At 36.7% G+C, this 12,292-nt stretch overlaps 1 protein-coding gene across 8 annotated transcripts in view; it reads left to right on the top strand.

The window, feature by feature from the left end:
• The window catches only part of LOC138708889 (ensconsin-like), a 674,766-nt gene that overhangs the window by 152,072 nt on the left and 510,402 nt on the right, over window positions 1-12,292 (top strand). The gene's annotated exons all lie outside the window — the stretch shown is intronic.

Genomic DNA, 12,292 nt, shown 5'->3' with positions numbered 1-12,292 from the left:
TGCCCTCTGGCGACGTACTGCTGGAGCACGGGCACAGCATTCTACAGACTCGGGTTCGATCTTGGTCGTTGACTGGAATAGCTTGTAGTAAGTAGTATTGCAACATGAGGGATTTTTTTTGGCATTCTTTAATTTCTTTTAATGTTTAAAATTTATTTCTGTTCACACTGAATAATTTTCATTCCACACTGTAGGTACGTAACAGAAAGCCACAATTTAAGGCACACAGTATTGTGTGCACTCAAAGTTTGGTTTCTGGCGTCTTGTCAGCCCATTCGAGTTGTGTGAATATAAAGGGAAGAATTGTGACGGTGTCGTGTATAGTTCCTGGGGTAGCTCAGTCGGTAGAGCATTCGTGCGCTAAGCGAAGGGTCCCGGGATTGATACCCGGGCCAGGTCGATGGCATTTAAGTGTGCTTAAATGCGACAGGCTCATGTCAGTAGATTTACTGGCATGTAAAAGAACTGCGGAACAAAATTGCGGCACATTCGGCGACGCTGATATAACCTCTGCAGTTGCGAGCGTCGTTAAATAAAACATAACATTGATAGCCGGCCTCCGAACTATTTTTCTCTTGAAATTATTCAAACCTGCTTCACAGGGAACTTCTACGTAAAAACTAGATTTGCATCTGTTTACACTGCTTGTTTAATAGTTCATAATAGTTTTTGAGATTAGCTAAGTCTATGTAAGTTATTTTTGTTTCTTCGCTGTTTCTTTTGCTTTACCTGGTCATTTTTTCCGAAGTTTTTCCCAGCTGTACGTGCAAAGTCTCATTTCGTCAAAATATCACTGGCTATCACCAATTTCACAGACACTGCACAAACTCGCAGTTGATTACAATGTTAAATAACCGATAAAAAGTCACTTTTTCTTAAATGCTTGCAACGAATTAGCATTAGGCTATATAATTACTAAATATACAGGGTGGAAGTCAAATAATCCTGCAGATTGAAAGAGACAATAGGGTATACTTAAATGAATTTAAAAAACTATATACGTTTTGTGATTAAATGAAGTTGGAAGTTTCAGTAATCTGGTAACATCGCCGCTAACACAGTCCCCTTTCTTCTAGTAATACAGATGCAAGATGTCAACGAACTCAGGTCGATCTCCCTACGAGAACTACCTCCCACTTTCCTCTCTGGCTACAACGTTGCAATAAGGTTGCATCGTTCGGTGGCTTGAAATTAGTAGTTTTTAAATTAAATTTACACGAAAACCGCCCGCGTTATTGAAACACACCAGAGGGATAAATAATTCTTTATTAGATTTTCTATCGATATGGACAAAAATCACTATCCTACTCGTAATAGTTACCGAAAAAGAGGGTGTTAAACATTTGGAGGAAAACAGAAAACATTTTTTTCTAAGGAAACTATGAACTTTCCATCGTAAGGTTGAAAGGCCGGAGGGAAAAAGACCTTTGGGGAAGCCGAGACGTAGATGGGAAGGTAATAATAAAATGGGTTTGAGGGAGATGGGATATGATGATAGAGAGTGGATTAATCTTGCTTAGGATAGGGACCAATGGCGGGCTTATGTGAGGGCGGTAATGAACCTCCAGGTTCCCTAAAAGCCAGTAAGTAAGTACAGGGACATCATTTTATTTTTACTAACATTTTTAATATTAACCTGTCTATACCTTTAGAGAACCGGAAACGCCGCTTGCTCCCCCCTCCAAGACTGGAGTTCGATGATACTGGCGTAAAACACAAATCACTCTACTAGGTATAGGAAGGAAGAAAAGTAATTCATCCATTTACGTAAACTAGGAAATATCGCGATTTTGAGTTTGATAATTTTCATTAGGTTTTTCTTTAATGAAAGTACAGTACTGTATTAAAAATAAGTGTTTTTACTCACGATGTGAGTTATCCATGCGAACGTATTCATTATGCGGTGTATATTATACTGTCTACAGCACATTAGCGTACAATATAGAGAAAGATGTTAAATTGAAAAATAATCATAATATGAATATTTAAACACAATTTTGAAAATGGTGGCCGTTCATTTCGATACAGGCTTCAGTTCTTTTGTGCATATTATCGCACTATAGACTACTGCATCTAATTCCAATTGCCAGTTTCGTCCTTCGTACTAGTAACTCATGTTGAAATAATTCTATACCTACTCTACGTACTGTTAATTCAATCTTCACTTCTGCCCGACCCGAAAATATAAAATTACTCAGACATGCTATCTACTGTCCGTCCAAGTGGTTATGCCGCATGATTGTAGAAAGGGAGGAAATCACGTGACAGTTAATTACTTAACGAGGCCCTTTTATTTCAGTTAAATTAAACAGCTGTATAATATTACGTAAACGTCCAATTCCTAAGAGAAATTAATGTTTTCAGAAAAGAGCTAAGACAGCCCAGCTATTACAGAGGGGCGAGCAGAAGCAGGTGGGGGAAATCGGGATGCGACGTAGGCAAACGGACAGTACCTGTGCGAAAATATGATTCAATATTGAAAGCTCTTTCGTCACTGGAAAACGCGAACATATTTCTGGAACGTACTATACTCAGTAACTCAGTACTGCTTACTATCTGCTGTCTTGGCTCTGTGTGGAGTTGGAACTTCATTAGTAGAAGAGGTGGGAGTGAAGTACATTCAAAAACTCAGGTACAATAAAAATTGAAGTAAAAATAAAATGATGTCCCTGTATAAACAATATATAAGTCAGTAGTGATTAGCTACATACCATGCTGTACAAACGTTTCTTAATTTACTGAAGCATTTATAAATTTTATTCTCGCATAAAACCTAGTAATATGTAAAGCAATAGTAGTAATAATAATAATAATAATAATAATAATAATAATAATAATAATAATACATTGCCGATATATGCACAAATCTTTCACGTGGAAGCGGCATTAAAATTGAGGATGGTTAGGCGTGCATAGTTTTGATGTAAAAGAGAAACCATTTCCTATTGCTGTGGTGGCTGGATCAACCATGACGCAGACCGCAAATCAGAGCGGAAAGCGGTCCGATGGAAAGCAGGGGCTGTCACCAAGCCCTCCCACGCCGTTCCAGATTATGAGCAGATTTGTCAAACAATCTACCGTTAAGAACTGCCATTGTTCGCCCAACGGATGCCATTACGGAGAAAAAAGAATCCTATTATACTGAAGAAAGAAAGCAAATCAAAGCTCGCTCACGCTCTCCCCCCCCCTCCACCGGCTATCACACCAGATCACTGAACTTTGACCAGGCACAGATGAATGTCATACTTCCATCAGGTGACACACTGCAATAATGGCAGTTCTGTGTTGACTGACCTTCCTCCAGTTATTCTTCTCCACCAAGGATGGATTTTAAAGAGCGTTAAAGTCCTCAGCATGGTTTTCTGTCCGGGAAGGAAGTAAAGTTGAGGGGCCTGTTTCTTAGATTTATGATGGACCTACGTGAAAGTAGAGATTGGCGGTAGCCACTTGCAATAGTATCATTATACAATCGACTGTAGTTTCTACAATCGATAGTTATAATCAAAACTGTCGATACTATCGATAGTCATTACAGAACGTTTTTGTTAATTGGTTATAAACTGAATATATTTCTGAATTAATATCCAACCACGTACTGAACTATTAATTTAATAATATACGGTACACTGAATTACATAGCTACCAATAACACACAATATCATAGTCTGTTCCCAATATTAGTCGTAAGTTTTTTTGTTTTTTAATGTGACCATTTCCACAAACGATTAGGGAAAACACGGAAATTCTACTTGAAGATAGGGTTGGAAGTAAATCCCAAAAAGACTAAGTATATGATTATGTCTCGTGACCAGAATATTGTACGAAATGGAACCATAAAAATTGGAGATTTATCCTTCGAAGAGGTGGAAAAATTCAAATATCTTGGAGCAACAGTAACAAATATAAATGGCACTCGGGAGGAAATTAAATGCAGAATAAATATGGGAAATGCCTGTTATTATTCGGTTGAGAAGCTTTTGTCATTAGTCTGCTGTCAAAAAATCTGAATGTTAGAATTTATAAAACAGTTATATTACCGGTTGTTCTGTATGGTTGTGAAACTTGGACTCTCACTTTGAGAGAGGAACATAGATTAAGGCTGTTTGAGAATTAGGTTCTTAGGAAAATATTTGGGGCTAAGAGGGATGAAGTTACAGGAGAATGGAGAAAGTTACGCAACGTAGAGCTGCACGCATTGTATTCTTCACCTGACATAATTAGGAACATTAAATCCAGACGTTTGAGATGGGCAGGACATGTAGCACGTATGGGCGAATCCAGAAATGCATATAGAGTGTTAGTTGGGAGGCCGGAGGGAAAAATACCTTTGGGGAGGCCGAGACGTAGATGGGAAGATAATATTAAAATGGATTTGAGGGAGGTGGGATATGATGGTAGAGACTGGATTAATCTTGCTCAGGATAGGGATCAATGGCGGGCTTATGTGAGGGCGGCAATGAACCTCCGGGTTCCTTAAAAGCCAGTAAGTAAGTAAGTAATGTGACCATTGCTCCATGGTTGTTTCCCATAAAAATTCATTTCCATGGCTTTTAATAGATTTCGAAAAGGCATATAACTCGGTTAAGAGACCAAATTTTTATAATATTCTTATTGAATTTGGTATTCCCAAGTAGCTAGCTAAATTAATTAAAATGTGTCTCAGTGAAACGTACAGCACAGTCCCTACAGGTCAGTTTCCGTCTGATGTTTTTTCAATTCACTGCGGGCTAAAGCAAGGAGATGCACTATCACTTTTACTTTTTAACTTTACTCTAGAATATGCCATTAAGTAAGTTCAGGATAACGGACAGGGTTTGGAATTGAACGGGTTACATCAACTGCTCGTTTATGCGGATGACGTGAATATGTTAGGAGAAAATCCACAAACGATTAGGGAAAACACGGGAATTTTACTGGAAGCAAGTAAAGAGATAGGTTTGGAAGTAAATCCCGAAAAGCCAAAGTATATGATTATGTCTCGTGATCTGGACATAGTAGGAAATGGAAATATGAAAATTCGAAATTTATTCTTTGAAGAAGTAGAAAAATTCAAATGTACAAGAGCAACAGTAACAAATATAAATGACACTGGAGAGGAAATTAAAAACAGAACAAATATGCGAAATGCCTGCTATTATTCGGTTGAGAAGCTTTTATCATCCAGTCTGGTCTCAAAGATGCTGAAAGTTAGAATTTATAAAACAGTTACATTACCGGTTGTTCTGTATGTTTGTGAAACTTGTACTCTCACTTTGAGGGAGGAACAGAGATTAAGGTTGTTTGAGAATAAGGTTCTTAGGAAAATATTTGCGGGCTAAGATGAAGTTACAGGAGAATGGAAAAAGTTATACAATGCAGAACTGCACGCATTGTATTCTTCACTTGACATAATTAGGAACATTAAATCCAGACGTTTGAGATCGGCAAAGAATCTAGCAGGTATGGGTAAATCCAAAAATGTATATAGAGTTTTAGTTGGGAGACCTGAGGTAAAGAGACCTTTGGTGATACCGAGGCAAAGGGTAGAGTTATGTGAGTTGTTCATTTACGATTCAAAAGAATACTTGGAATCATAGACTATGAAAAGTTGTGAGTGAACCGTGATAGAATCATTCGTAATGTCTGATTGAATCGTTGGAATAGACTCTTGAAAAAGAATCGTGTTTCCCAGCTCCATTTTGAAAATATTAAAATATTACGACTGAATGCGCAGATTCCGTACCTCGTAGCTATAGAATCCACTCGCTACCTCTCGTGTAGTCCGGATTTGTGCGAGGCGGGCCTCTGACATCCCATGTATCGCGACGGTTCAGAAAAACCAAGGCTTTAGGAGTCCTCCTGTAACTTAATGCTGTATCCCTCCTGTAGAAACATAATTTGTGTCCTTATTTCGTGTTTGCCTTGTGTTTTAACGGTGACGAGGAAGATCCCCCTCTTGTGAGTGATATTGTTTCATTCTCTGCACTAGAATGAGGACGGAATGAGTGAAGGTTGATAATGATTTGTGTGGTAACAAGAACCATAACCTTCGTCATACTCCGTTTGCAACACGTTCTCTTTTTATGTTGCTGCAGACTCCGGTATCCTGGATCTTAGGTAAATCTTCGGTAAATCTGTTGACATTTGTAATCTAAGTCGCTACTTTGACCCGGTTTCGATGTCCTTTAGGAAGGTGTAAACACATCTGTGTTCTTGTCGCGTTTGTTCTGTGTGGACTTTGTAATGCTGCACGCCTGGCTATTCTGTCGTGCTACTTTACAATGTTAAATGTTGGTTCATAATTAGGGGCGCTATAATTTTTAGCCAGAAATGTGATAAGACAACAGAAGCTAAAAGCGGAACAAGTTCCACCGTTCAGTTTATCCTATCCCTCTCTTAACATATCTAAACATTATCTTAATCTCTCTGAAGTATGATAATATATCCTTTATAAAACTTTCTAGAGTTAAAACGTTAAAAGTATTAAAGGTAATGTACCTTTATGACATAGGTTCCCGTTTCAACACCGGTGTGTTGCCATCTTCAATGTCCTTCGAATTATTGCTGCTCCAGCTGGTCTTGATTTCCGGCTTTTGCTTTCGTCGGTGGTAGGGGTGGGGGTGTGTTGCTCTTATGGTGGGGGGGGATGGTTGTTTGTGTGTCGTACATTATGAGATCGAATAATGTATGTGTATTGAATTGTAATTGTGTATTAAGTATATGCTGTGGGTTTGTTATTGTGTGCTTGTACTGTATATTTCGTATTGTTCTAATATGTTTAACAGCGGACGTTTTGGTGCGACGTGTAGTGTTTCCATACCTGTTTCTATGATTTTGTAGTTGTGATTGTTGTTAGCAATATGTTCTGCGTAATTTGATGTTATGTATGGTTTAGTTATTTCTTTAATGTGTTCATTGTATCTTATTTTGAATGATCTTCCAGTCTGTCCTATGTAAAAATTTGGACAGCTATTGCATTTTAATTTGTAAACCCGGTTGAATTGTATTTATTTCTTTGTTTCATTTGATTATTTTAGATAGTTCTATATTGTGTTATTTGTTTTATGCTACGTTGTATATGAGTTTCCTGAATGGAGTTTGAATTTTGTATGTATTGGTATTGTGATATGTTAATGTCATGTATTTATTCTCGTGTGTTGTGTGTGTTGGTTTGTTATGTTTTTGCTTTTGCCATTTTTATTAGTGTGTCTATTATGCTAGGGTTGTATCCGTAGTATTGTGCTATATATTTTATTGTATTTAGTTTTTCAGTGTAGTTGCCATTGTTTATTGGTATATTAATTAATTTGTATGTTATTGTACGGAAAGCTGCATGTTTACGTTTTATGGGATTGTTTGATGAATTGTGTATGTGTGTTGTGGTTGTACTGGGTTTCCTGTAGGGTAAAGGTTGGTAAATTGTGATATGAGTAATATTGTGATAGTTATTTTTGAGAATTTTTTACAATTTTACTGATCGAGAGGAAGATCGGGTTTTTGCGTCAACGTATTAAGGAAATGTTCGTGGGCAAGTTTCTGCACAAAACCGGTCCTTCTCTCGCTCAGTAAAATTGTAATAAATTCTCAAAAAGAACTATCATAATATTACTTGTATCACAATATCACCAACTTTACCCTATATCTTAAATTTGTGTTTGTTGTTTGTTTTGGTTATAGTGTTGTCTAAGAAGTTTATAGTTTGGTTATGTTCTGTTTCTATTGTATACTTGAGGAAAGCAAACATCGGAAATCAAGACCAGCCAGAACAGCAGTAGTTAGAAGGAAAATAAAGATGACACTACACCGGTGTTGAAACGGGGCCCGTCTGTCACAAAGATGCATTACCGTCATTTCACATAACTATGGTCCTGGAACACAACTATTGTTCACGATACAATCATTCAAAGATCATTGTAGAAGTAACATAAACTGTTCGTAGATAGCTGCAATAACTTGATTACAAACTACAGTACAGAAAAAATATAGATAAACGAGGTACTACGTTATGGAGTACATAATTTGAATGAATGTATCGTGGACCATATTTGTGTTCCAGGACCATAGTTATGGGAAATGACGGTACCTTTTTTTTAAATTTCAACACTTTTAACGTTTTAACTCTGGAAAATTGTATAGTTTTGATCAAGTGTTGAAGTGAACAATAAAAAACAATGATATATTCTCCTCAAAGGAACACGATAGTTTTAATTATAATTACATGTAATTATTTTCATATTAGAACGAGACAAGATGAGATCTTACGTTAAAATGAAGGGACATTCAAAAGAGACGTATAGTCGTGTGGTTATGCGTATTCCCTACAAGAGCGAGGACAGAAAGGAACTATGGCCCCAGTTCTTCTATGTAAAAGAAGAAAAAGAAAATAGTAGTGGTGACATTTCTGCAAAATGTTCGTTAATTATCATACGGTCTGTGTAGCCTTCCATTTATCATATTCCTGGCAACACACAGTATATACGAAGGTGTTACATAGAATAACGAAGTGTGACGTTTGCAAAGTTGAGCGAGGTGATGCAGATAAGTGGGATGCGGCGGCACGGGGGTGTAGATCAAGCAGCCAGTCATGCACGGCCCGCGGGTTACGTGCTCGTTTCCAATGTTTTATTTGTACAAAAATCGTGTGCATGGGTTGAACAACTGGATGCACACGGTTGTTGACCCCGACTTTGAATATCTTCTCATTACGATTACGTCATACTGTGGCATCGTGTTTCAACTGTCACATTCAGGCCTCTCCTGATTTGTATTCGGAGATCCTGTGTTGTATTCCTGGTTATGACGTCAGATTTTCCATATGTTTAAGTTTCTCCCTTCAGATGTCGTGGTTCGTTTGTGATAGGCGCTGTTACTTTCTGCGAAAGGCTTATCAGTGCACAAAATCGTCATTGTGATCCTATCCCTGTCGTTTGTTTCACTGAATCTAAATAGGTTTTGTAATTGAATATCATGCAACCATTTTGCTACAGAGAAACTGTTTATATTTTTCAGTTCCTCACTGAATGGTTACAAAGCCCATATGGAGTTTCATTCCTTCACGTTCAGTTTTCTAAAAATGTTTTTTTTTCTTTCGAAATTCATGAAAATGTCTAAATACTGAAATATCTTTAGATAAATATTTTTTTTTCTGTTGCACTGTTGAAAATGGAATGAAAATTAATCAATCCAAAACTTTTGCTATTTTCTTGTCACGGAAAAATACTTTCCCAATATTTTATTCAACGCGGAAATGCAATGAGCGTTTTGGGTACTCTTCCCGAGTCCAGCCCTTTGGACGAACTCTTTCTCTTGTAAAGTTTTCAAATTTTCAGTTTCATGTTATTAAATTTAGAGTTAAAGAGGTTATAGCATAATAATATATAAATATTTAAAGAAAATAATCTTCCCTCAATGAGGGTGACCATAAAGATACAGAATAATTTAGAAAGACAGGAATTTTTAGTAAAAAAATTCAGAGAAATGCAAACCCAACAGAATCACCAATGGCCAAAATATAAATGGTAATGTAATATTTGGATTGAAGCCTTAAGAATATTCAACAGCATTTTTTGAATTTCAAAAAATCGGAGTCCGAGTGCTTTTAAAATATCACATGTGAATTAAGGGAGTGTACCACGTGCACCAAACAAAAGACCAGAAACACTCCACTGACTAGTGGGAAGGTTATATTTCTCACTTAGATAAGGGTTGCAGGACTCGTAAATGAATTTCTTCTCCTCATCAACGTGTTGTGCCTGCAGGGCATCCCTCTCGAACCGGATTGTAGGATCAAGAACTAATCCCTTAGATTGAGTCCTGTGGATGGCTACAATATCTGCTCTTCTGTTCGAATCTAAGGATGAAACGCAGTGGATCTCCTCGTATACTTCCCATCCACGAAGCTTGAGGACATCAGCAATACCGGTCCTGGCCTTATGGTGTCGATTGTTGTCCAGCAGCTCCGTTTTTCGACAGAATCCCAACACGTAACCAAGAGTTTCCGTCTCGTTGCAGCCGGGATGGCGACAACGGGTTGCGTTGAAACTTCTGCCTGGCACAGATCTAACCGCAGATAGATTGCTGGACATTTTAATTGCATTAATGTATTCTGAAATAGATAAATTTGCTTTTGATGACATCCAGGAATTTGCCTTGGAATACAGGATAACACCTTTGCCCTTATGAGGTAATTTACACCATGATTCAAAACTTCTGTTCCGCAAGATCTCCCTCAATTGTCGACCTTTAGTGTTGGGGGCAAAAGAAGACATTGATGTTTAGTCTACGTAGACTCAGTTGATGTTCAAGGTGCAGGTTCCTTACAAAGTTAAGATGCATATAATTAATACGGTGAAGACGATTATGTAATGTTGAATGCTGACCTCCCACTTTGCACAAAGAATTCCCAAACCTCGGACTTTTTTACTTGCGTATAACATTGAATTTGGCCTATCGGACATGGTATTATTCTCTTAACCCTTAAATTGGCAAAACTTCATTTCTCACACTAATTTATTAAACCGTGTCGGACTGTAAAGAAAACAACTATCGCAATGTCCATATTTTAGTATTTAGTATTTTTTTAATTAATCGACTTAAAAAACATAACACTGTTCTGTATTCAGGATCCTTGTGGTCACTCTCACTGGAGGACTGATAATTTAATCAAATCCTTCTCTCTTGTGTAATTTTGGTTATTTAATTTTCCTACCAATTTTTTCTAGTCTATTAAAATTATAGCATATATTAACCTGTTGTATCCTATAGGATACTTTGTGAATTTAAGGGTTAATAATGTCATAATTACTAGAAAAGATTGTGTTAGATATCTTGGTGTCTCACTTGATTCTAAATTATATTTCCATGATCATGTGCAATATATTTATGCACATTCATTAAGAATGCTTGATCTAATTAGATCTATAACTTATTCTTTTTCTACGCCTATGTGTCTATTAATTCTATACCATACGTTGGTCAGATCCAAGCTTGAATATGCATCTGTTGCATGGAACTCCATTACTTCCACTGACGCGGCTAAATTGGAGAATATTCAAAGATAATTTATTTCCTTGTGTTCTTATAGATTATTACCTAATTCCGATGATTATAAATATGAGGTTAACTGCGAATATTTTAACTGCTATAGTTTATTTGCCAGACGTCAAGATCTTGATTATTTATTTTTTTTTTGTGAAGTCATTAAGGGTGATATTGACTGTGAATCCTTCTTAAGCACTCTGTCTTCGTATTCTTGCTAAGGGTTTAAGATTTCATAAATTTTTTTACAATAGAAATTCAAAATCTCTATCTCCGATCTGCAGATATATAAAATATACCAATTTGCATGGATTGAACTTGGATCCATTTAATGTGTAGTAGCCTATATACTTTTTGGAGTTTTATGTCAGTTATTAATTTATGTCTTTTGTTTAGATATACATTATATTGATGTGGTTTCCAATTTTATCTTGATTGTTCTCTAAGCGAGCAAGAAAATGTTCAGGATGTAGCATATGCGCTAACCCCGTGGTTGGAAGTTAGTCGTACAGTGAAACCTAGTGAAGTTAAACGACAGAATTAATTCCAGGGCATCGCAATGTTAAGTACACATCTTTGATTCTTAAATGTTCCTTTTACATTTAAATATAAAACTAGACTCTTAGTTTGATTCAAACTGAAGGGATATGCGTAGGACTTGATGTCTGAAACTTTATGACAGACTAAATTTTGAAGACAAGGTAAAGTACAGTCAGTTTGTTGATACTTCGCCCATAAAATCATTAAGTAAACAGGGATTAAAAATTAAATCCTATCGGCCTACGTACGTGTAGTAGCATTTTACTGTATCATTCGCCACTTCGGCTTAACATTCTGTAGAAACTTTATCTGATATGGTTTAGAGGTTTATCACTATTAAAACTATAGAAAACTACATTATCAGATTCAGCATGTCGACAATCGCGATATTTTAAGCTCTGTACATTTGTCTTTATATTTCAAGATTAGTGGAAATATTCTCCTGATTAAGCTAACTAGCATGTTCCATATACAGCTATACAAAATGTCTGAAAGAACGCTATTAGCAGACTAACTTCATACAGGCAGCAAACTGAAACTGGTCTTTAAAATGTGACTTGTTCATTCGGTGTAAATAAGATGTCTACACAGACCAGAACACACATTTGTTCGTATAGAGTATCACTATTAAAACTATAGAAAACTACATTATCAGATTCAGCATGTCGACAATCGCGATATTTTAAGCTCTGTACATTTGTCTTTATATTTCAAGATTAGTGGAAATATTCTCCTG

This window comes from Periplaneta americana, chromosome 11 (assembly GCF_040183065.1).
Source record: "Periplaneta americana isolate PAMFEO1 chromosome 11, P.americana_PAMFEO1_priV1, whole genome shotgun sequence".
Lineage (NCBI taxonomy): Eukaryota > Metazoa > Arthropoda > Insecta > Blattodea > Blattidae > Periplaneta > Periplaneta americana.
Note: the sequence above shows the minus strand (reverse complement) of the source record. Positions and strands in the feature narration are given on the sequence as shown.